We start from the raw sequence: 25,102 nt of genomic DNA on the forward strand, positions 1-25,102 counted from the left end.
CTGCTTTCCTTTGGATCATTAATGCTCTGTCAAATGTTTGCCTCCCCGCCACAAAACCACACTGATCCATATCTATCAATTTTGGTATCACTTTTGCCATTATTTTAGCTGTTATAGACATAAACACTTTATAATCATGGTTTAGTATTGAAATGGGCCTCTATGAAGCTGGATCAGATGGATCTTTACCCTCTTTAGGTATTACTGTTATTACCACTTTCTTCCAGGATGCTGGTACTTCTCCTCCTCTTAAAATACTGTTAAATAAAACCAGATCTTTATCAGATTTTCTGTCCTAACTTCCAAACTTCCACAGGAATACCATCTACTCCTGGGGACTTTCCTGTAGAATGGTTATACATAGCCATTTTTATCTTATCTCTTCCTGTCCTAACTGTTAGTAATTGAGCCTCATCTAGCTCTAATTGTGGCATATTTAATTCTTCCATAAACATTTCCATTTGTACCTTTTCTTGATTTACATATTTCTCTGCTATATAGAAACTTTCATAAAATGTCTGAAATATTTCTAATACTTCCATAGTATCTCTTGTTATCTTCCTTGTTACAGGCTTCCTAAACTTTCCACTTTCTGTTGCCTGAGTCATTGCGCTAAAAGTTCGTGTGCTCTAGAATTATCAAAAACAGTTGCTTAACAGCAATCTTCCTAAACTCATGCATATTATCAAGGTAACTCCTTACCTTCTGCTTAGCATTCTACAGTTGTCCGTTTCTTGTTCTCAGGGATTACCCCTATTTTGCAATACTTTAATATTTGTCAGTCCCTATAAATAATTGTTACTTCTTAACCATATCTCCCTTTCCATTATTTCCACCCCAGTTTTAAACTCCACTTTAAATTTTATCCCACTCCCTAGCTATATTTTCAGAAGAAATTTCTATCTTTCCTAGCAGCTCCTTATTTCCAAAACCCTCTCCTTAAATTCCTCTCTTTTCAACCGATAGATAGGAAAGCACTACCATTTCATTTTATTTCATTACCTTGTGTTTTTAGTTTAGTTATTATTGGTGCATGATCTGAAATAGTTATTGGGTGTGCTCCAAGACCTTCAATTAAATGCACATGTTCCTGTGAGATATAAATTCTATCGAGCCTAGCCCAGTTTTTGTATCTTTGAGAATAATACGTAAATTCACTCCGAACTTCTAGTACTGAATACACATCTTCCATGCCAAACATTTTCGTAAATGTCTTCAAAAATCTACCCCTAGACACATCTTCACTGTTGCCAACCGAATTCCAGTCTCCATCTATAAGTAATATTCCTTGCTGAAAGCTGATTATTACTCCCAGAACTTTCTTAAAGTCCATTATAACAGTTTTAGGTGGAATGTAAATGTATGCCGGTATAATCCTCCTCCCTTGACAGAGGCCTCATAGTACTATATATCTTCCATTATTATTCTCTTTTTTCCTCTTCTGTCACTATTGGAGCTCCTCTTGCAATTAATATAAGTACTCCTCTTTTCCTTTGCCTCAGATAATCTGCTGCATAACCATCCAGGTGAAATTAACCATAGGCAAGACTGCTCTGCAATTTGTAGCATGTTACAGGCCACCCTCTCAAACTCAGGAACCTCACATGGCCTTCCTGAAAACATTGGAGGGGATAAATGTATCTCCAAACACCATCATACTAGGTGACTTCAACTACCCTAATATAGACTGGGAACACTACTCAAGCCCAAACACTCTAGCCCAAAGGTTCCTGGAGTTCATAAACTCAAATGCCATGGAACAACTAGTCACCATCCCCACAAGAGGAGAAAACATACTTGATCTCATCATCACGAACATGGGATCACAATGTTCAACACCGAAGTATACCCCTCACTGGTGAGATCAGATCATAAACTAATCTCGCTGGAGGTCCTCATCCCGCCCCACCTGAAATAAAAAGACCACAGTGAAAAACTTCTCAAAAGCCGACTTCACACTTCTAAAAACTAGTGTGGTCTCCTTTAAGGTCCCTGAGCCAGTGGTAAACATTACTCAAACCGCTGAATCACTTACAAATGCCTTCTACCAGCACCTACAGGACTGCATGGATCAGGCAATCCCAAACAAAACTAAGACTCTTTGTACCAAAGGCAAGCGTCCAGTCTGGTGGACCCAAGCCATAAACAAGCTCTACAACAAAAGGAGGAAGCTACTACAAGATAGAGCAAAATCCTTAAAAGGTAAGACACCTTTGATCATTATAAGTAAAAAACTAAGAGCTCTCATAAAATCATCCAAGGCAAATTTTGAAAGAAAAATCGCCAAGGACTCAAAAGACAATCATAAGGCCTTCTTTAGCTATGTTAGAAACCTAGGAGGAAACTCCCAGATAAGCTCAGAATTAGTTCAAAATGATGTGAAGATTACTGAACCTACACACATTGCCAACATACTGGCTGACAGGTTCAGTGCAAACTTCTCCCCAAAAGGAGAGATATCTATACCAGAGGATTGTAGCCGGCCAAAGATCTGCAACGCCCAGGGGAGAACTGCTCTCTCCAAGGCAAAAAACACAGCATCCATGGGACCGGATGGTGTCCCCGGCTGTGTGCTCCACGAACTCAATGAGGAATTAAACCCGCATTTAGGACAGCTGTTTAATCTTACCTCACCTCAGGATACGTACCCAAGGAGTGGCACACGGCGACTGTGGTCCCACTTCACAAGGGCGGTGCCTCCACCGACCCTGGAAATTACCGTCCCATTAGCTTGACAAGCCTTATCTGCAAAGCCATGGAGAGGATCATAATGGAACTCATAAATAAAGACATAGGGAACTTGCAGACTTTGGATCCAACCCAGTTTGGCTTTGTCAAAGGCAGATCATGCCTTTTAAATTTGGTTGACTTTTTCGAGACAGTCACCAAGGCCATTGATGAGGGAAAGGCAGTCCATACAGCCTACCTTGACCTGGCAAAGGCCTTCGTCACAATACCCCACTCGGGTATCATCGAAAAACTCATCAGCTTGAATGTAAACCCATACATCACAAGATGGGTTGCAAACTGGCTAAGTGACAGAACCCACAGGGTCAGAGTTGCTGGAGCCATGTCAGACTCAAAGCCTGTCACAAGTGGTGTCCCACAGGGCTCAGTCCTGGGTCCACTCTTGTTCGGCATCTACTTTTCTGAAGTACAAGCAAACGCAGGAGGGTTATGGCTGACAAAGTTTGCAGATGACTGCAAACTGGGCGCCATAGTCGAAAACACATCTGAAACAGATATCCTTCAGAAGGGCCTCACAGAAACGGATAACTGCTGCCAGAGCCATGGCCTAAAGTTAAACGCCAAGAAATGCATAGTCATACCCTTCGGGAAAAACAAGGTTACCCTTAGCTACCATATAGGTGGCAATCCACTGAGCACAGAAGAAGTCATCAGGGATCTGGGGACCCAGGTTGACAGTAGCCTTTCGTTTGACACTCATGTTGCTAAAGTAGTTAGGAAAACCTTCTACATTGCCCACCTGATCATGAAGGGATTCACATCTAGATCAAGGGAGGTCATCGTCCCCCTGTACTCATCACTCATTAGACCTATGATTGAGTACAATGCCCCATTCGGAATGTATCTGACCCGACACCTGCAGCAGCTGGAAAGGCCCCAAAAGTTCCTCACCGAAAGGATAAAGGGTCTCAAAAATATGTCTTATGCTGCCCGACTGAAAGAACTCCAGCTCTATTCAGTCTCATACCGCTTGCTCAGAGGTGACCTGTGCCTGACATATAAGGCCATGTCAAACCCAGATTTGATGAATATGCTTCACCTCAAAAAATCTAGATCCCTCAGAACCACAAGGGCGGGAGACTTAAACCTTGACACGGTTATTAATAGAACGTGCTGGAGGGACAGATTCATCACCCAGAGACTCCCTATGCTGTGGAACAAAATCCCGGTACATGTGAGGCAGAGCACCTCGCTGGCCTTGTTCAAGAGGAATCTTGACCAATGGATGGGACATTGCAGATATACCCCAGGGATTACTTCAGTGTCACTGCTTGACAGAGGCACAGCAAAATAATAGGCATAGTTTTATTCAAACTAAAGGGGTGGCGAAAGCCACATAACTATGGGCTAGGCTTATAAATGCCCTTGGGCAGATAGCCTAGTATGAACCTATGAACCTATGAACCTATCCTGAAAACCCTTCTTTATCAAATTCGCGTGTTCAGCTCTTTCCAGGTGTGGCTCTTGTAGCATAGCTATCTGCACTCTACATTTTTTAATATAGTTCACTACTCTTTCTTTTTTATATTTATCTTTACGACCACTCAGATTGAAAGACATTACAGAAAGCATAATTTTCTTATATAGTTATTATTAACACCTTTATGTATAACTGCTTTTTTGTTAAATGCCTAGTTCCAACTTTTATGTTACATGCATATTCTGTTCAGCAGGTTGGTCTTTTATACAGTTGTTTCTTGTCATATTCATTTGAGCCTATGCCACATTTTATATAACTTTGTTTTCTTGAAAGCCCTCAAACAGAACAAACAACCCCAACCCCCCTAAAGCCTATCAACTTAACAATAACACAGAAAACTATGTACGTCTTCAAATACTGAAGTTTTTGTTTCCTATGAACAAAAGTTCTACATTGATAGCCACACAGACAGGCTAGAGTTAACCAAAAAGAAAGTTTAGTCATGCTAAGATGCATGGTATAACCTGTGCTACTGATGAGTGCTATTTGTGTCTATCTTTATTGTTCTCCCACCTGAGAAAACACTTGAATGCTTTCAGTAAACACTGTCTTCAAACCATTTCTCTTTATGAAATTGTCTTCTAGTGACAAGCAAACCAGACACAAAAGTGCTAAGGATGCCTTGTTTACCAGAAAAAAAGCCTTATATTGTTTTTCATTTACATGCTTTGTAATAAACATGTTACTGGATAACGCCTAGGGTCTTAACCCAGTAATTTCCCTATGCGAGCATCGGAAAAAGTGCACAGATTTTTCTTTTGTCATACTCTCTTAACTAGACCCCCCCCCTTTTTTTTTTACATTGCAGTGCTTACATTTATTAAAGCTGAACAAAGAAAAAGAGAGAAGAAGGGAGAAGAAGAAAAAAACAAAAGCACCTGTTTATATTAAAATCCCCACTGCATTTCAAAAAACTGAGAAAAAATTACTTCAAGTCTAATTGGTTTTGTATTAATCTTTAAAGCTTTCCCAGCTTGGAAAAATCCCTGATAGCTTTCAAAGAACATTATGTCCTAACCAGTTTCTCTTTTCTTTTTCCCTCAACCAATCCCCTTCCACCACACTCTCTCCAGTTTCTCTTTATCAGATTGTCTCCATAGACACATGAGAACCAGATAACCAGATTCTCTTCATCAGACTGGAAACAGGAAGACCAGCTACAGAACTGCTAAGTATACATGTATTTGCTAGTAAAAAAAGCCTCATAATATTCAATATTCTTTTTCGTTTACTTGCTCTCTCTTAAAATTAATCAAGCTAAGGTCCTTAAGCCAGTCATTTCCCCATGCAAGAATGAGAAAAAGCACATTAATTTTAACTCTGACATGCCTTTTTAACCAGGCTCTTTTTTTACATTGCACAGTGTATATTTCCAAAACTGTACAAGAAGAAACACAGAAGAGGGGAGAAAAAGAAACACCAGCACCTGTTTACAATCCCCACCACACTCAAAAACAGCATGTAAAGAAAACCACACACCACAAACACAGTACTATTAAGAAAAATATATTCTTTGCTTACAGTTAACTTTCTTCCATCTCTTCCCCTCCCCAAAGCATTTTTCCGAACATTAACGACATAAAGTAGGACATACACATTAGAGTCTCCCATAAGTCCAACAAATTTTGAAAAAGTCCAATATTTCCATATTTTCTCATTCCGTCATATTTCACAAATATTATTATTGCATTATAAACCCATAGTAAGTTACTTGTTTTATTACTGTTCTTCTCCATCGCCCAAATCCTGTCGCTGCTTCATTTCCAACATACTCTTAATTCTTCTAGTCAACTCTGATGCTCCCTTCCTTCTTTCCAACATTTTCCATTGAAATGCTGGAAAAGGTTTCACAGGTACAGTCTCTCTGTGGTCTTTATTAGCAGAAGAACAAGTTCTGTTTCACAGCTCACTTTTTGCTGGACAAACTTTTGTATTTTTGTCTCTCCACGGAAGAATACCTTAAAGAAAGCTGGATAAAGCAGTTTGAATCCACACCTGTATTTTGACCAGGGTTGCCAGATTTCCAGCACCACAGGTAGGGACAAAAAAGAAGAAGAAGGTCTCTCGTGTTTAATGCATTGCAGTTCCGCATTCAACACAAGTAGCTCCGTGTTTAGCGATTTTTTATTGGCCCGTATGCCAGGTATACGGGACAATCAAAAAAAAAAAAAAAACAAAGCGGAGGCTGGCCGGGATTTAAACCGGCAGGGCGGGACTCAGGATCAGGCTGCTGATCTCGGGACAGTCCCGCCCAAATAGGGACGTCTGGCAACCCTGATTTTGACATGCCCTGAATAGTGGAATGAATTTACTCTTCTTCTACCTGGTGTACAATGAGTAATCATTTTCCATAAACATTCTGCTATCTCACACTTTCAGTATTTTGTCCTTCTGCCACAGTTTTGTCAGAATCAACTCCTTCTAAATGTATACTAAAACAAATCCTGTTACTCTAGCAACTCTCTAAGTTTTTGAGAGTAAAATTAAAAATATTTGTACAAAAAAGAATCAACTCCTTCTGCTGGCAGGACTGCATCTTTACTATTAAAGGTTTAGGATGTGCCCTTTCAACTAACAACTCCTGCTGTGGAATACCAGTCCAGCTGCTTATTTGTGCTTTCATAAAATTAATGCAGTCTGTTTCTTCCAGCTTCTCTGGTATAGCTAAAAATCTCTCATTTTCCCTACGTGCTCTGTCTTCTAATTCTATTATTTTTGAAAGATCTCTTCCTGAGCAGTTTTATATTTAGCCAGCCTTTTCTTCATTTCGGCCTCTGATTTTTGCAGCTTTATCATCTTATCTGAATATCTGTTTAAAGTGTCTTCCATGTTTTCCAACATTTTGTTTTTTGTGTTGATATACTCTATCAGTGTCTTGTTTATTTTAACCAGGTCTGTATAAAGTTGTCTTGTATCTTCCTGCAGGTTACTGGAAGTCATGTCTGAAGGTTGCAATGCTTTTTGCTGAAATGATGCAGAACTTTCCCCATTGTGTTTCTTCCTCATTTTTTGTAGCTGATTTTTTTTCCAGGTCGTCTGTATTTCTTTATTCCTGGCATCCATGCTGTGCACTTACAAGCCAGTTACTGAACTTCACCCATAAACACAAGTCTACTGGCCTTCTCTGCTGAGTTTCTGTTTTCACACTCTGGGAGAGCTAGAAACAAGTTGTTACTCAATGTGCAGCCATCTTGGAAGTCCCAAAGCTCAACAGAAATATTGAGTGGGACTCTTGTAATACCCAGCCCTCTTATTATAGCCAAGAACTTATTGTGCAAGTACAGACTTCATACTAGGGATTAGGGGCTGGATTTATCTAAATTTTTTCAAAGGGAAAGAGCATCAAGTAATTTATCTTTGTCACAGACTCCTACCACGGGAAGGATCAGATGCGGCTATGAAGAAGGAATGTTTGGAGACGGTATGAGCTCTCCAAAAGTTTCAACAGCCTATGTATAGGGTAAAAAAATTCACAGTGGTAATGGATTATAATCTACTGAGAGATTATGCTGAGTTAATGGACAAAATGGCAAATTACTTATATGGAATTTGGTATTATAGTCCTATAATATAACAATGAGGCACTAGACTGGTGTCAGTAATGTAAATACAGATGGACTGCGAAGATGGGAACCAGGGTATCATCACTATGAGAAAACTCCCCAAACTACATTACATGGGAATCTTTCAAGAAATCTTGCTTGTGGTCTAGAAGGGAGGAGAAATGTCAGATATCAGTTTTCATGGATTTAAAAATTCATTTGGTTTAGTATTTCATTGCATGTGTAGAATGTATAACTTTTTAAAAAAATAATGTAGAGTTCTTTAATGTAATACAGAACTGTCTGCTGCTCCCATGCTCTCTGTTTCCCTGACAAGCTAAAGTACTAAATTATACAAAGAAAACTGTCAGTTTCATTCTACTAGCTTGTTCTAAAAGAAAAAATACTGCAATTCAGGTTGTAGCTTGTTACAGATACCCTGCCATGCCCCAGGATGCTCACTCCATGTTTCTCGATATACTGGATACTATTAAGGTACAGGCCAATACCCTAACATTGGCAGATTTCAACTCCCCACCATCAACTGTGAAAACTACTCATGTACTAACTCATCTGCCCAACGTTTTCTGGAATTCATCAATTCCAATGCCCTGGATCAGCTTGTCCATACCTCTACCAGTAGCAGCAACATCCTGGACCTGGTCATTACCAATATGGGTAACAGATGCTCCATGCCGCAGGTCAACTCCTCACTGGTCAGGTCCGACCACAAGCTAATCACCCTAGACATCCATATCCAGCCCCCACACCCCCCTATTAAGGAAACAGCCATAAAACATTTCTCCAAAGCCAACTTCATGCTTAAGTCAGAAGTGGCCAACTTCACATCACCCACACAGATGGAAAATAGAGACACAACTGCTGAATCATATGCAAAAGCACTGTATAAGCACATACATGAGTGCATGGACCACGCCATCCCCAAAAGAACCAATATGCTATCCTCCAAAAAAAGGAAGAAAATCTGGTGGTCCCCTGCTATAAACAAACTCTACAACAGAAGGAAGAAACTGTTGCAAAAAAAGAGTAAAATCCCATGATTGCAGGAACTTCCTGGTCAGCCTCAGCAAGAAGCTGAGATCCCTCATAAAATCCTCCAAAGCTAGTTATGAAAATAAAATTGCCATGGATTCTAAAGATAACCACAAAGCTTTTTACAGCTATGTCAAGAATCTCAATGGCAACACTCAGATCTGCTTGGAACTACAGCACAATGGCACTACATTTACCAAACCAACTGATACTGCCAATATGAAGACAGGTGAAGGCTGCCAGCCTAGCAAGATAGCATTCTGTAGATAATTCTGTCATTTGTAAATACTAATGTAAGCCACAGGCTTGTTCTCTTAAATGTGAAAAGACTGCATTGGATATTGAACTACAAAAATGTAACAACAGTGCACTCTGCTGTAAGAAAGCTAAGTCAAGCATTTTATGACTGTCTTTGATGTCAAAATTCGGAGCAGATATGTCTAGAGGGAGGCATCCTGCCTATTGTTTTAAGACCAGAGTTAATGGCTAGAATTTGGATGTATAAATGTCCTTTATTGCTATGGTTTCTGACCAGGTGTAAAGAATGTAAATGTAGTTTCTGTTAGCCTGGGAACACTAGAGAAGTGTGAAGAATGATGTCAAGTGAAGCAGCTTTGTGTTATCAATTTAAAGAGAATCAGAAAGCTCAGTGCATTTTTATCTTGAGAACATCCAACACTACCAGCACTGTCTTGCTCTAGATGTAAGTTATTTAGAACTGTGTTTTCTCTTAGAAATAGCTATGAATTAAGAAGATTAGACTAAGTGTTTTTCTGTGTTGATGTTAGAACTTTTCTACGGTGTTATTTTAAGTATTTCTCTGTGATCTCTGAACTCTGGACTAGCACTGTGTAGTAAGAAGTATTGTCTTGTGTTTTTATTATTTATTATTAATTATTTTTAAGGCTGATTTGTGTAGTGATAATTTAAGCTCTAAGAGTACATTGCATGTATATAGTGATGCTGTACCAAGTCACTCCAAATAAGTCTTGACTGTTAGGTCACACTTACCATTTGGATAATAACATGGCACAGTAATAATTGGACACCCTTTTAAGGGCCTTTGAGTAACTGATAAATGTTAGTGGGTGGTGGCAGCTGGTACTACCTTTTAGACTGGGCAGAAAAGGAGCACAGCTGGAGAACCTGTGCCAGCCTTCTCCAGCAGTGTTTGTGTGTTGTATAAACTCTTATCTCAAAGTGTGTGCATGTGTCAGCTACTTGGGCAGGGACACGAAGCACTGGTTGGACAGAGAGGGTGCTGGAGGTTTTAGCTTGCCCACTAGGCTGAGATGTGGACCCTATAGCTGTGCCAGTGGGAAGTCTTATTGGGGACCTGGAGAGAAAGGGAGAAACCAGCCCCAGACTGACTGTGATCTCTGTGTGTTCTTAAGGGAAATGGTACTTTACTGTATGTGTATTTATTATCCTTTCCCTATATGGACGCTCCTCACTGGTGTTAGTGATGAGGATTGAGGCTCTTTAATTGCTGGGCCAAGGCACGGGGTGTCACAGCCAACATCCTGGCAGACAGGTTCAGTGCAAACTTTAACCCTCCCTCATCCCCCAAAGGGCCCATCTCCATACCGGAAGATTGCAAAGCCCCTGTAATCACTCATGCACAGGTAAAGACCGCACTCTCCAAAGCCAAAAACACAGCATCCATGGGACCGAACAACATCCCAGGCTGCGTTCTGCACAAACTACAGAATGAACTGGCACCCCACCTAAGTACCATGTTCAACCATAGCCTCACTTCAGGCTTTGCGCCTATGGAATGGCACACAGCGACGGTTATCTCACTCCACAAAGGGGGTGCCACCACTGACCCTGGGAATTACCATCCCATTAGCCTGATGAGACTGGTCTGCAAGGCCATGGAACATATCATCCTGGAACTTATACACAAAGACATAGGTAACCTCCAAACCCTGGACCCCACTCAGTTTGGGTTTGTAAAAGGTAGACCATGCCTCCTAAACAGGACAGACTTCTTCGAAGCAGTCACCAGAGCTGGAAAAGAGGGTAAGGTGGTGCACACAGCTTATCTTGACTTTGCCAAGGCTTTCTACACCATCCCCCACTCTGGTATTATAGATAAACTCACTGGACTAGGCATAAATCCATTTACTTATAAGCTGAGCCACATAGGATTTCCTTACTACTGAGGATACATGGTGGTCGAAGTTCAAACTGGTACCAAACCCAGTAACCAGATCATGTACCACTGGGTGTACATTTAGGGTGTGCTGTCTATAATGTAATTAGTGGGGATGTCAGCTTTTCCAAAGGGAATAATAATGTTTTTTTGCATTTAGCTTTAAACCATGGCTTTGGCACCAGTCATTTGTCTGCATTAACCCTGTCTGCTGTATTTTAACTTCATTGGGGAACTCATTGATTTGTTCTCAATTTGCAATAGTCAGCAAGCTTGGTCAGCCACAGGCCGTCCAGGTTTGCCTGAACTTCTAAGAAATAAATTACAAATAGCAAGGGGCCCAGCACAGAACCTTGTGGTACGCCACTGCTGACTGGTCTTTTGCTAGAGATGAAGTCACCCACTTTGACAGTATGTGTTCTGTCGGTGAGCCTGCAGGCTACCAATCTCATAATGTATGGGTTAATTCCCAATTGGGAGTATCTCTATTAAACCTGAGTCGGACATTGTATTAAATGCCTTGGCTAGGTCAAGACAGGCAGTATGCCCTGTCTTTCCCTCTTCCAGGACCTTGGTAACTTTCTCGAAGACATCAACCATGTTTAATAGTCATGATCTACATTTAACAAATCCAAACTGGGTTGAGTTCAGAGTTTGGAGATTACCTACATCCTTGTTATTAAGGTCCATAATGATTCTTTCCATTGTCTTGTAGAGGAGGCTAATCAAGCTTATGGGCCTATAATTCCCAAGGTCAGTTGATTACTGTTGCTGTCCTCCATTCCACAGGAACACAGTTAGTTCACAGGCTGTGGTTAAACAGGGATCCAAGTGGGTCTCCTAGGTCATGCTTTAAATTGTTTAAAAACCAACCTGGGACATTGCCTGGTCCCACTGATGCTGTGTTTTAGGCCTTGGAGAGTGCCAAGATGACCTGCTCTCTTGAGATAGGCTGTGGAAATGTGGCAGGTATACTTTGGGGTTGACTGGAGGGAACAGGGGTGTGAGGTTTGCTCCAAATCTGTCAGTTAGCAGGTTGGCTATTACCTCTGGTTGAGTATGGGTGGCGCCATCCATAACCAGTTCAGCACACAGCTGGTTATTCCTTTTTAGATTTCAGACATAGTTAAAGAATGCCTTGTGACTGTCCTTAGCTAGGGAGGCTATTTTTGCTTCATAATTAGTTTTGGAGGACTTCACAAGATCGCTAATTTGTTTGTTTAAGCTAGAAAGGTATTTATTCCTTTGATGAGTCAGTTCCCTCTTGTTCTTGGGCATTAGTTTCTTTCTCTTGTTGTATTGTCTGTTTATACTAAGGGTCCACCAGGGTGGCTTGTTTTTTTTGGCAAGATCTGGTTTTAATCCAGTTAGCTACAGCTGATTCTATATAAAGTACAGTTGTGTACACTTACCATAAATGTAAATGTTCGAGTGTATTCACTGTTGCAGTCATCACACTTGGGTTATCTGCCTGCAGGTAGCCTTCAGTCGGCCCGAATACCAGAGTCTTAGGATTTCTGCTTCAGATGCTGTCACTTCTTATATGACGTCAGATCGTCAGGGGTATAAAACAGGCAGCCAAAGCCATTACATCAAATGTCAGGAGCCCCCGAATAGGAAGCTAGTATATGGTGGGGAATACCACCAATAAAAGTAAATACCAATTCCATTAGGAATGGCCATAGAGAGGAGAGGTAGAAAGATAGAGAAAGCCAGGGGGCTGGAGGGAGGGAAACCAGGACTGCAACAGTGAATACACTCGAACATCTACATTTATGGTAAGTGTACACAACTGTACTATGTTCTTCGTGTTTCACTCTTGCAGTCTTCACACTTGGGTTGATTCCCAAAGCTGAGGAAGGGTGGAGGCAGTCAAATTGTTAAGGCTGGCTAGTAGGCCTTGCAAGACTGCTGTAGCAAATCCAGCTCTGGATTTAGAAAAGATTGGTAAGTGGTAATGCTTGGTGAAGGTGTGTACAGAACTCCAGATTGCAGCTTCCAGAATGTCCCTGGTAGGGACTCCCCTGAGAAATGCTGTAGAGGTGGAAGTAGCCCTAGTGGAATGTGGTCTGATCCCCTGTGTGGTATGTTTTCCATGGTGCTTGTAGCAGAAATAGATGCAGTGTGCTATCCATTTGGAAATAGTTTGCTTTGAAATGGCCTTACCCTCTGCCCCTGCAGCAAAGTTGACTAGCAGCTGATCGGATTTTCTGAAAGGTTTAGTCCTGTCAAGGTAGAACCTGAGCTATCTGTGCACGACCAAGGAGTGCAGGATCCTTTCCCCTTTATTGTGAGGGGTACGGAAGAAGGTTGGCAAATGGATGGATTGGTTTAGAGCCACACTGGATACCACCTTAGGCATAAAGGAGGGGTTAGTCTTGAGGGAAACCCTGTCAGCATGAAAAATAATGAAGGGGTCCACAGCCATTAGTGCCTGTAACTCAGACACTCTTCTTGCTGTAGTTATGGCTAAAAGCAAGGCTGTTTTCCAAGAGAGGAATTTTAACTCTGTTGAAGCTGCAGGTTCAAAAGGGGGAAGCATGAGCTTTTCCAGTACAATGTTAAGGTCCCAGGCAGGGGTGGGTGTTCTCCTAGGGGGCCTTAAGTTGTTAGCCCCTCTCAGGAACTATTTGATGAGGGTGAGAAAATAGAGGTGGCTCACTATTATAATGAGCTGAGATGGTAGAGGCATGAATAGTAATGGAGGAGAAGAATAGGCCTCTGTGGAGTAGCTCTGCTAAGTAATCCACGATTAGAGTTAAGGAGGGCACTGCTGTGTCCCTCCCATGAGACTGATTCCAAGAATATCTTTTCCACTTTTCAGCATAGGATTTCCTAGTACTAGGCCTTCTGGCTTCAAGAATGACGTCCAACACCTGTTTGCTGAGGGTTGCTGGTGGTATATTCAAGGGATAAGCCAGGCTGCAAGGTTTAGGGATAGCAATTGTGGATGCAAGATCTGTCTATCCTGCTGGGACAGCAGGGTAGGAGTCTGGTGAAGGTGCCAGGGTGGCACTGTTGTCAGAGTGAGCAAGAGTGGGTAAAAGTGCTGGCGTGGCCAGTCTGGGCAATAAGAATTGCCCTTGGCCTGTCCTATTTTATCTTGAGTAGTACTTTTGAGAGGAGGGGCAGAGGGGGAAAGGCATAAATTGAGAGGTTTTCCCATTGAAAGGATAGGGCATCCACCTTCCAGGCCCTGCTGTGAGGATTCCAGGTGTAGAATTTGCTCAACTGGTGGTACTCTGGGGAGGCAAATAGGTCCACCTCCGGTGTCCCCCATCTCTGGATCAGAAGGTTGAAGGTGCTGGGCTCCAATTTCCACTCGTGTGGGTCTAGGAGATTTCTGCTTAAGTCATCTGCCAGTGAATTTTGTTTGCCTTGCAGGAATTGAACTTGTAGATACACTTGGTTGCTCAAGGCTGTGTTCCACAGGGCCATGGCTAACCTGCAGAGTGGGTAAGAATGAGTTCCCCCTTGCTTGTTTATGTATCACATAACTGTGGTGTTGTCTGTTTTTATAAGCAGTTGTCCTTGAAGGATTAAGTAATTGAAGGCTGTCAGAGCATTCTGTACAGCTAGCATCTCTTTTTGATTTATGTGCAGGAGAATCTGGGCTGGGCTCTAGTGGCCCTGAATGCATTTGCCTGCCATGTGAGCCCCCCATGCATAGTCTGATGTTTCTGTAGTCAGGGTTTGGGTGCCGAGCAGTTGAGTGAAAAGCAGTCCCTTGTTGTGGTTGCATGCTTCTGCCCACCAAAGGAACTCTACTGTTAGACAAGGTACGATTGGAAAGACCGTTTCCAGGTCCTGAGAATGCTGGCGCCAAAGACTTTTTAAGTACCACTGAAGTTTCCTCATATGCAGTCTTGCATATGGAATTGGCAGAATACATGAGGCCATGAACCCTAGGACTTGCAGTATTTTTCTTGAAGATAGCTGGGTTCTGGTGGCCATTTGTTTGAAGTAGTTTGTCAGATAGACCTGTTTTTCTGAAGTGAGAAATGCCATCTGGGAAGTTGTGTCCAAGCTTGCACCCAGGAATACAATCCTGAATGGGCACCAGTTGTGACTTCTTTTAATTTATGGTGTACCCCAATGAAGTGAGAAGGTTTTTACAAATGCCAGGTGTTGAAGTAGCAATTCCTGGCAGTCGTCCAAGCATGGGAAAATTTGGATATTTCTCTGCCTGCAACATGGAATGGCTGGAGCCAGGCACTTTGTGAATACTCTGGGTGTAGTAGATAAGCCAAAGGAAAGTGCAGAGAACTGATAGTGCATAGAGCCTACCCTGAAACGTAGATATTTTCTGCATGACTCCCTTATGGGGATGTGCAGATAAGCTTCTTTTAAATCTAGAGTGACTAACCAGGCATCCTTGGCTGGCATAGGGAGAAGTTGTTGCAGGGTAAGCATCTTGAATTCTGGGACCACCAGAAAGATGTTGAGAGTTGATAGATCCAGGATTGGGCACCAACAGCCTTCTTTTCTGGGCACCAGGAAAAGTCTGGAGTAGAAACCCTGCCCCCTTTGTTCTTCTGGAACTGGTTGAATAGCTCTGATACTGAGCAGGGAAAGTACTTGCTTATGAGCCTCTGCCCACTGGTTTGGAGGAAGGTCTGGAAACCCGCTTGGGTTTGGCAGTGTATGGAAGTAGGATCTGTACCCTTGGGATACAATGTTTAGGACCCATCTGTCCTGAGTAATAGGCATCCAGTTTTTTGCATGAAGGGCAAGTTTTCCTCCTAGGGGCACAAGTAATTGGGCAGGGCTGGAAAGGATAACTGAAAAGTCATTGTGAACTTTTTCCATAAGGGAGCGGCTTACCACTCCCTGTTTTTGAGGTGGGGCACTCCATTGTTTAGATCTCTGCATACCCTGAGACTGTAGTCTGGGTGGCCTGCTTCCCCTGGGTTTGGTCTGAGCAGGCCTGGAAAGGACCAGTTTTTAGAAGGCCAATGCCTACTGAATCTAGGTGGCTGCACTTGTAAGAATTCTTTAACAGTTTGCATAGATTTAGCTTTTTCTTCCATCTTTTTAAGAACCTCTTCTGCTTTGATGCCAAATAAACAGTCCTTATTTAAAGGAGCGTCTAGTAATTTGGATTTGACATGATCTGGCAAGGTTTGTTTCTTCAGCCAAGCATGCCTTCTCAGTACAGACCCCGTGACTGTAGCCCCACAACATGCTTTTAGGGTATCAAAGCCACACTGCAAAGTATGCTTACTAACTTGGTTTGCAGAATGCATTAGCTCTTGTAAAGTTTTATTTTCTCCACAATCTGAAAGTAACACCATTTTTTTGTTTAATTAGTTCCATAATATGCTGCTGGTACTTCAACATGTGAAACTGGCAATTCAATGCCCTGCTGGCAAGAGTTGCATAGGTACATACTTTCTTACTCCATCTGTCTAAAGATCTGGAATCCCTGTCTGAAGGAGTAGGATTTTTAGCAGCAGTAGCCTTAATACCTTTAGGTCCCTGGGAAATGGTCTCTGGATTTGCAGTAGGATTCTTGAAGAGAAATTTGTGAGAATCAGGTACTCTGTAGTACCTGTCAGGTTTCCTAGGGGCCGGGGGCAAAGTATCTGAAGTAAGACTGGATTCCGTAAAAACATCATCTACAACATCTAGGACACGGGGTATAGCTAGAGGCCTGTGCTGAGGCAACTCTAAAAATTCTCTGAGTCTCTTTTTGGACTGAGGGTAGTCCTGGCATTCCCAGCGGAAATGCTCCTTCACCAAAAGAAAAATCCTCTGGAGGGGAGGTAGAGGGGATAGATTCCTCTGCATCTGAATCCTCATAAGTTGATAAGGGCATGTCCTGATAATCCAAAGGGTTAGAGTCATCGGACTCATGGTCTTTAGAATCAGAATGAAACTCAATTATTTGTCTGTTAGTAGGGGAAGGCTGGCTTCCCCTAATTAGGGTAATAAGGTCTTCAGCCATTCTAAGCATTTGTTTTTGCGGCATGGAAGCTTGAGCATGTGCTTTGGTTGTCGGTTTCCTAGGCGTAGTGCATACTCTGGGCCTCGGAAACTCGGTAGTTTTAGCTAAAAATGAAGTTGTTGGTTTAATTCGAACATCAGTAGGTCGGAATACACCCTCAGAAGCCAGTGCCTGCACAGCAGCTCCTGACCCATCCAAGGTAGAGACATCCGCAGGTTCCATAGTCGAAGAAGCATCTCGTGGCATACCGGACTCCGAATGGGTCTCAGCAGAGGCCTGCGAATCTGTAGAAGCAGGCATCAGGGGCAGCAAAAGGCCCCTCACTGAGTACTGGCGGACTGGTGACTAGCTTAATGAAAGCGTTGTCGGCAGTTTTGGACCTATGCGGCCTGTCTCTGTCTTTATCTTTATGTATTTTCAGAAGATCGGTAGTCAGATGGCATATCAAAGCCATTTCAGAATACGGAGAATGAGAGTGAAAGAATTTGGCAACAAAGATAGCCCGACGATGAATGGTTCGGGTGTTAAACAAGGCACAAAACCTACAGCGAGGGATGTCGTGGTCTGGGCCTAAACAGGTGACAATCTCTGTGAGATATTTGCTTTCCACAGGCAAGACAATTGTTCACTTTTTCTGACATCGGTTAGAGCAAGGAAAAAGGATCCCCAATGGCGTACTTAGCTTTAGAAGACTTCAGGATTACAAACTCGAAAATGAAAATTTCAGGTAGCGGACAACCAGCACTTGCGAACTGCTTCTGCTTCGGGCTCCTCCTCGGCAAGAAAGACTGATGTAATGGCGTTGTCTGCCTGTTTTATACCCCTGACGACCTGATGTCATGGAAGAAGCGACAGCATCCGACGCAGAAATCCTAAGACTCTGGTATTCGGGCCAACTGAGGGCTATCTGCAGGCAGATAACCCAAGTGTGAAGACTGCAACAGTGAAACACGAAGAACATCTGCTTAAGTGGTTATACAGGGCATTGGTGTACACCTCTGCATAGGAGTCCATGTTACCTGCATTTAAGGCGGCTTTGAAACTTCTTATACCATCACTTAGTAGGAGGGAATTAGTCTTTGAAATATTCTTAAGCATTTTTGAGCTTGATGAGGTATCTGGTCTTATAATTACATTGAAAGACACTGATTTATAGTCTGATCTTAACAGGAAGGACATCATGTGGGGGAGGGCGCAGTGCTTTCCCATGTTAGTGAGTACTATGTCCAGGACATTTGAGTCTGTTGTGGGTGTGCTGACTAGCTGTTCCAGAGCATCTGCATTGACAAAGTCCAAGAACCTCTGAGCCAGCATGTTTTGTGGTAGTGTCCATTTCCCAGTCAATGGTAGGATAATTAAAATCACCTATGAGTAAGGTGTTGGGCTGTAAGGAAAGTGCCACGTAAGGTCCATGTAGTCTGAGGGTAAACAGCCCAGTACTTGACTTCAAAATATGATTACACTGGCAAAACTTCTAAAATAACCCTTTAATTACAATAATCTGTACGGCAAGTGAAAATGACTTCAGTAAGACTAGGTATGTGGTATGCTTTTCCTGTTTCATGGTGGGGGACCTATAGCTAGCTATGATGTGGTAGGGGGCTTTGCTATAGTTAATTGGACATGGAGTAGCTCAAGAGTCATACTATTTGACCAATCTTGAAGTGTACTTATTCTTAATGAAGATGGATACACCTCCTCCTTTGGTTCTTTCATGCTCAGTTTGTGGTCTGAATGTACTGAATGTATGGAAAGCAATGTAACCCTGCACGGCCACGGTGGTTTCTGCAACTCTGAACCATGTTCTTGGTGACTGCACAGACTTCAGCATCTTTCAATGTGAGGAGTGCTTCCAGAGTGTGCAGTTTCTTGTTTAGACTCCCAGCATTAAGCAGCAGTACCTTGAGTTTATCTAGAGAGGAGTTTGTTATGTTGGGAGGCTGGTTATTTTGACACTGTTAAAAAAGCCACAATAAGGGTGGCTAATGTCTTTGCCAGTATCCAAAAGCCTAGAGGAGACATCTGGCAAAGCAGAGTGGCCTGCTGACTATGTCTACTCAGGCTGACAGATCAATATCCCCTTGGACTGACACCAGAAGCTAAGCCAATTATTACAGTCAACCATTTTTTTTTGTTTGTACTGTCTGCCACGGTGGTACGGCGGTAGCATTGTTACCTCACAGCAAGAGGTTCTCCCGTTCGATTCTCGGCTTGGCTTGGGAGTGCCTTCTCTGTGGAGTCTGCATGTCCTCCCGCGGTTGGGTAGCGTTCGAAAGACATGCGTGCGTAAATGGGCGTGCCTTCGTTGAAGGTTGGGTGTCGAACTGGCACCTCGGCGTTTCGTAAAAATCTACTGCCAATCATTAGCGGACCGGAGTTCTGCTGTGGCAACCCCTTACAGGGAAAAAGCCGAAAGACAACAACAACAACTGTGGCATCATCCCTAGAGAAGGTAGAATGCTGCCTAAGGCTAGGGTTATACCTGCCTGTGACACATTATCTGAGAACTCAGTCACATCTCTCTTCATATAGTCCAGTGAGGTACGTCTCAAGTCATTCACCCCCACATGGACTATGACAGAGTCATACCAGTACTTGTGGTTGACTGACTTGAGTGCTTGAGTGACTTGATGGACCCTGGCACCTGAAAGGCAGCTAACTGTAACCTGCTCCTTATCCAGCCTGGTGAGAGAAACATCCATGTGTCTCACAATGGAGTCAACAATGGCCAACACATTAAGTTTTTTGGTGTTACACCTTATGGGCTTATTTGTTGAGACACTGGTGTGTGTATTTACTATGTGTTGTGGTTGTTTTTTGGATTATGAGTGCAAGTGGTTTCTGTTTGGGAGGCCTCTGATCTTTTGATAAGTTACTAGTGAGTACCTGCTCCGCATATGTGGATTTATGTGTCATGTCGTTATTTAGTGTGGTAAGTGTGTGTGTGTATGTGTGCGTGTGTGTGTGTGTGTGTGTGTGTGTGTGTGTGCTGAAGGGCATCCTCACAGCATTGGTGCGACTTAACTACCCTTTATGAAGGGCAGTTGTTTGGCTATACTGTATTACAATTCACTGCTGGTTGACTCACTGGAAGAGTGGTCAGTGATTGACATCTTGGGATCAGATTAATAATCTGACTGGTGAGAGCAAACCATGAACACGGCAAAGGGGCAATGTCACCACACAGGTATCACTAACTCCTCCTGGAAGTATTCTGAGTATTCATGTAAGAAAAAAGTTTGGTTAAGGCTCAGTTACTGTTGGTAGGTTTGCACTGGAAGGCACTAGTCATCTGACTGAGATGGGTGAAAACCAGGGGTATAGGAGGGAAAGCAAATAGAAATAGACCTATCCACTTCTGGGAGGAAGCATCCATTGCTGTACCTTGTCCGTTTAGCACTCTGAAGTACAATTTTTTCAGCTGTCTCATGCTCAACTTGTAGTACACCCCATCTGCCCATGAGGTCTAGGAATGTTACCCTGTATAGCATGCACTTGTGGGGATACACTGAGGTGAGGTTCTGTTAAGGTGGCCTGCTGTACGGTTTTCCTATGTGCGTATAAAAGTCACCTTCAGGTGAATATTATTTATTTATTTTACAATTGTTAACCGGGGGTGTCTGACTGAGCCGAAAATGCCCTTTTTCAGCAGAGGCCCGGGGAGAAAAACTCCACAAAGAAAAATTACAGATACATTTAGTTATTTAGACATGATCAGTATACACACAAATTACAAAATACATGTTTTTACAGTGGTATGCGGCACATCAACAGTTACAGTGGAGTGAACAAACAAAAAAATATTAATTTAAAAATAAAGGTAATTAATAGATTTGTGGTGTACAGCTGAAACTTGGAACATAGGTAGAATACATACATAGTACACAGGTACAGTACATACATTGTAGATTAGCTAGCGTTTGAGAGTAAGATTGAAAACTATTATCAAGTACTCTAGATTTAGTATGTATTATATTCCAGTGCCTGATTCCAGGCCTGTAAGTCTAACCATTAGAGTAATAAATGCATGCCCCCCTACCCCACCCCCTCTTTTATGGTTATTAAACAACATAATGTGTTGCCTGAGATGACAACTTCTACATGTTCTTGAAGGGTTTCAGAATTCAAAGGACAGCCACCATTTCTTTGAAGTTTGTGTGTCATTTTCTCTCACTGAAACTCCAGGTGCCTACACTTTCAAATCTAAGGTGTGGGCATCCAGAGCTATGTCTGAGGCATTTCTGCTTAGGGAACAGCTTAAGACAAACTATCTAAAGGGCATGTCCTCATTCTTTTCTTGTTGCTGTACCTAGCATTTCAGTTCCTCCTTGATATATTCTAGGACTGAAATGGCAGACTCTAGAAATTGAGGCTAGGAAACCCTGTAGTTCCCTGTATATGTAGACTGACCACGGAACCATCAATATGATGGATACTAGGAGGGCTAAAATGCTCAGATATGGACTGGCTATTACCACAGTGTTTTTTCCTTTTATGTCTTGAAAGGCAGTACTGAGCGACTCCATTACTTACTGTAGAAAGAAAGCCTTGGCTGTACTAGTGTCTAGTAGAGGAAGACCACTGTTTTAGCTGGCTGCAAACTGAACTTTTGCTAATCAGGGGAGGAGCTCAGTCCATTCAGACAGTGCAGGGTGAACTCTTGTGCACTCTGCATCTCCTCCCAAGTCTGTTCTTAAAAAAGATAATCATCCCAGTGTGGGCACATATGGATGCCTTTGGTCCTGCATTTTGCTATCACTGTGGCCAGACATTTTGTAAAAACTTTGGGCACAGAAGCTTAACACGGAAATCAGGTAAAATGGAAGTGGCTGCCCCCTGCCACAAACATCAGAATCTCCCTGTGTTCTTTGAAAATAAGGATATAGATGCGGGCATCTTTAAGATCTCAGGCAGTTTAGGGTCTTGAAAGCCATGGTTGATAAGGTGTACACTCAATGATCAAGCAGTCTGCTTTCCCCGTCATTGGGAAAGGTATTACATCCTGGAACCAGTCTTCCTCCTTTTGCAGTTCCTTATAATAATGCATTTGGAGCTACAACAGATTGTTTTTTTTTTTATGCAAGAATTTGTCAGGTTCATGTACTTTATAAAAATTGTTAGGCTTCTTGGGACTGGATCATTGGGAGATTGGCTTTAAGGATGCAGCTTCAGTAGCATCCAATAAAGCTTCCTGGACTGAGGAAACCACAAGCTGAGAAGGCCTTAGTTCCAGAAGGTCCAGGTATCTTTGTTGAGAAACAGAAGTTTCTGTCTGCTGCCAAATGAAGTGTGGTAGTTGGAGGCTGAGCTCCCAGGAGACAGTTATGTAAGCCTGGTATGGGCTTAGGCCTAAGGTGTCTGTGTCTTGAGTACACAGAGATCTGATGGGGATTTGGGAGAGGTGAGAATGCCCTTGGTTTCTGATTTGTGGGCACATGCATCTTCCTGAGCAAATTCTATGAGAAATCTGCATTCTTCTCCTTTAATAATTAACAGCTGTTCCGGGGCAGCATCCAGGAACTGATGTTTGACACATATTTGAGCCTGGCCTTCAGTCTGGTTGGATGTGCTAAGGTCCAAGGGCATGGCAGCATCCAAAGGGAAACACCAGATACCATGGTAGTAAAATACATCATGGCTTTAGCTGCTTGAGTGCCTTTGTTGAGCTGACACCCCTTGGCCTAGGAACCTCTAATGAACTACTAAGTTAAACAGTCTCCATAACCTTATTTGTTTGGAAAGGATTCCTTTTTTTTTAATTTCTTTTTGGTGGGAAACTCCACATCATTTAGCTGCATCTGCGGGTCTGATGACGTAGGATATTACCGTAATAAGTCTGTGAAATTCTCTTTGGACTAATACATCTGGAAAGCTTCATACAATATTTTCAGAGTCTTTGGATGAAAACCCTGACAGATACTGCAACTGGTGATGTCATGCCCAGGAAATAGGCAACAATATGAACTTGTGATGGTAGTACTTATGGGGTATTTGATGTCTGCACGCACACCAGTTCACCTTTTCTAGAGTAGATACATCCTACATGTTTATGTATGGTGTTCACTAACTAGACATCCATTTTAAAAATTTACTCAACACAGTGAACAGCACTTGTGAAATAGAATACACCTTCCCTAATGGGGTACTCATCTGCTCAAAGCTCTGTAGTTGTACGCCTTGTCTGACACCAAACTGACACACTCACTTAAACCAAACATGAAATGTGGCAAAAAAGGACTAAAGGCAGATGACAGCTATATGCCCGGTACATGAAGTGATGTCAGCTTAGCTAAAGAAGTAGAGTGCTCAGCCTCGAAAGTCAGACTGGACGTCCAATTCAGCCAGTGGCAGAGATCTCTATGAATGCAACAAGTGAACTACATGAAGACCAAATAAAATGTTTCATACGGATAGACTAATGGCAGAAAAAATGCATCTGTTGTTATTTCCAGTTATGTATTGTAGCTGACTAAAGATGAAAATAAAGTTTAACAAGTCTGAGATCCACAAATCCTTGGTTTAACTTTCTCCACAAGTTAGAATTTCCCAAGTCTAAATAACACACCCAGGCAAAAAGAAAAGTACTACAGCAGCTCTGGCTCAGCACATCCCACTGTGGTTAGGATTTCCAGGTCCAAATATTAGTCTCCAACAAAAAGTAAGAAAAGGACAGCAGTGCACTCCACGGAGGTTAGACAGATTTCAAACAGAAACTGAATCAGTCTTTCATTTTAAACAAGCTGCTAAAATGCACAAACAGTTCTATTCCATGATGATGTAATTCGTTTGGCAAAGACATATGCCAGCATGTCAAGAATAAATGATTCCATATTATTAAAATGAAATAGTTATTACTGTATATAACTAATGAAATGGATGACTACTTTCATTTTCAAATCCATGATAATATAGATAATCTGACACCCCCTCCCCAAACCACATCCACCTAAGGCCAGGGGACAGAGGGTGGGTATGTTAATGAAGATGGACTTCATCATCCAGTGCTATCAATATGATAAGTAGATAACTTTTATATCTGAGATGTAGTCCATCTACATTAACCAATAGAACAGAACCTCAAGCTCCTTCACCTGGATGGTCCTCATGGAAAGATACCTCAGATAACTATAGCTTCAAAGGAATACCAAGACACAGACATCATGTGTGGCTTTCAGTGTCTTGCAAAATTATTTAGCAAAGCACACATCGCAGGTCCATGAGAATCCTCAAGTGATGCACTCCCGAAAAAAGCCTGGGAAGGCAGTCTCTAGCCTGCAGTCCAGACTTCTGCTCGTCTTCATCACACTCTATTACCTTCCCCTCTCTAGTTATTTGCTCACAATACCTTGGTTCCTTAGCTAATTTTCTCCAGTCCCATCTTGTCTATTTTCTATAACCCCTAGTTACAGACATCCCTATCAGTAATACCTGGACTGTCTGATTACTAGGAAAACTTAACATCTGCATGAAATCTGATGACAACCTTCCAGCTGAATACCTTCAACTTGCATCCACAGCAATTGCTCATCCTGTAGCTATTCTCATTAACCGTACCATTTCTGAAAGCACTATCCCCAATCTTTGGAAAATCTCACACATCATTCCCTTACATAAAGGAGGCAACTCTAATGAGTACTCCAACTATAGGCCCATAGCACTACTCTCACCTTTAGCTAAGATCATGGAGAAATGTATCCATCACCAGCTAATAGACTACCTTACTAAAAATAACATCCTGGCCAGCTGCCAACATGGCTTTAGACCCTTTCACAGCACCACCACTGCCCTTCTATCTTTCACCAATACTATTAACACCAACCGGAACAATAACTACCTCTCATCTGCACTCTTCATTGACCTGTCAAAAGCCTTTGATATGGTAAATCACTCCCTACTTATAAATACCCTACAATCCCTCTCTCTGGATTCTAATTCTATCCTTTGGTTTAAGTCTTACCTCAGCAACCGAAAACAAGCTGTTTTGTGGCAAAATCACTTGTCTTCATATCTCCCTGTTTTACTAGGAGTTCCTCAAGGCTCTATTCTAGGACCCCTTCTCTTCTCTCTGTTCATAAATGATCTTCATGTAGCTATTCCTCAATCCACCTGCATACAGTATGCTGATGATTCTACTATCATCTGTTCTGCAAAGTCTCTTCCTGAGCTGAAATCTC

At 42.3% G+C, this 25,102-nt stretch overlaps 1 protein-coding gene across 1 annotated transcript in view; it reads right to left on the reverse strand.

Moving 5' to 3' along the window:
* Window positions 1–25,102, reverse strand: part of SMAP1 (small ArfGAP 1) — a 3,101,511-nt gene that overhangs the window by 2,882,193 nt on the left and 194,216 nt on the right. The window lies entirely within an intron of this gene.

The sequence above is a fragment of the Protopterus annectens genome, chromosome 2.part2, assembly GCF_019279795.1.
Source record: "Protopterus annectens isolate FY-2018-M chromosome 2.part2, PAN1.0, whole genome shotgun sequence".
Lineage (NCBI taxonomy): Eukaryota > Metazoa > Chordata > Ceratodontiformes > Protopteridae > Protopterus > Protopterus annectens.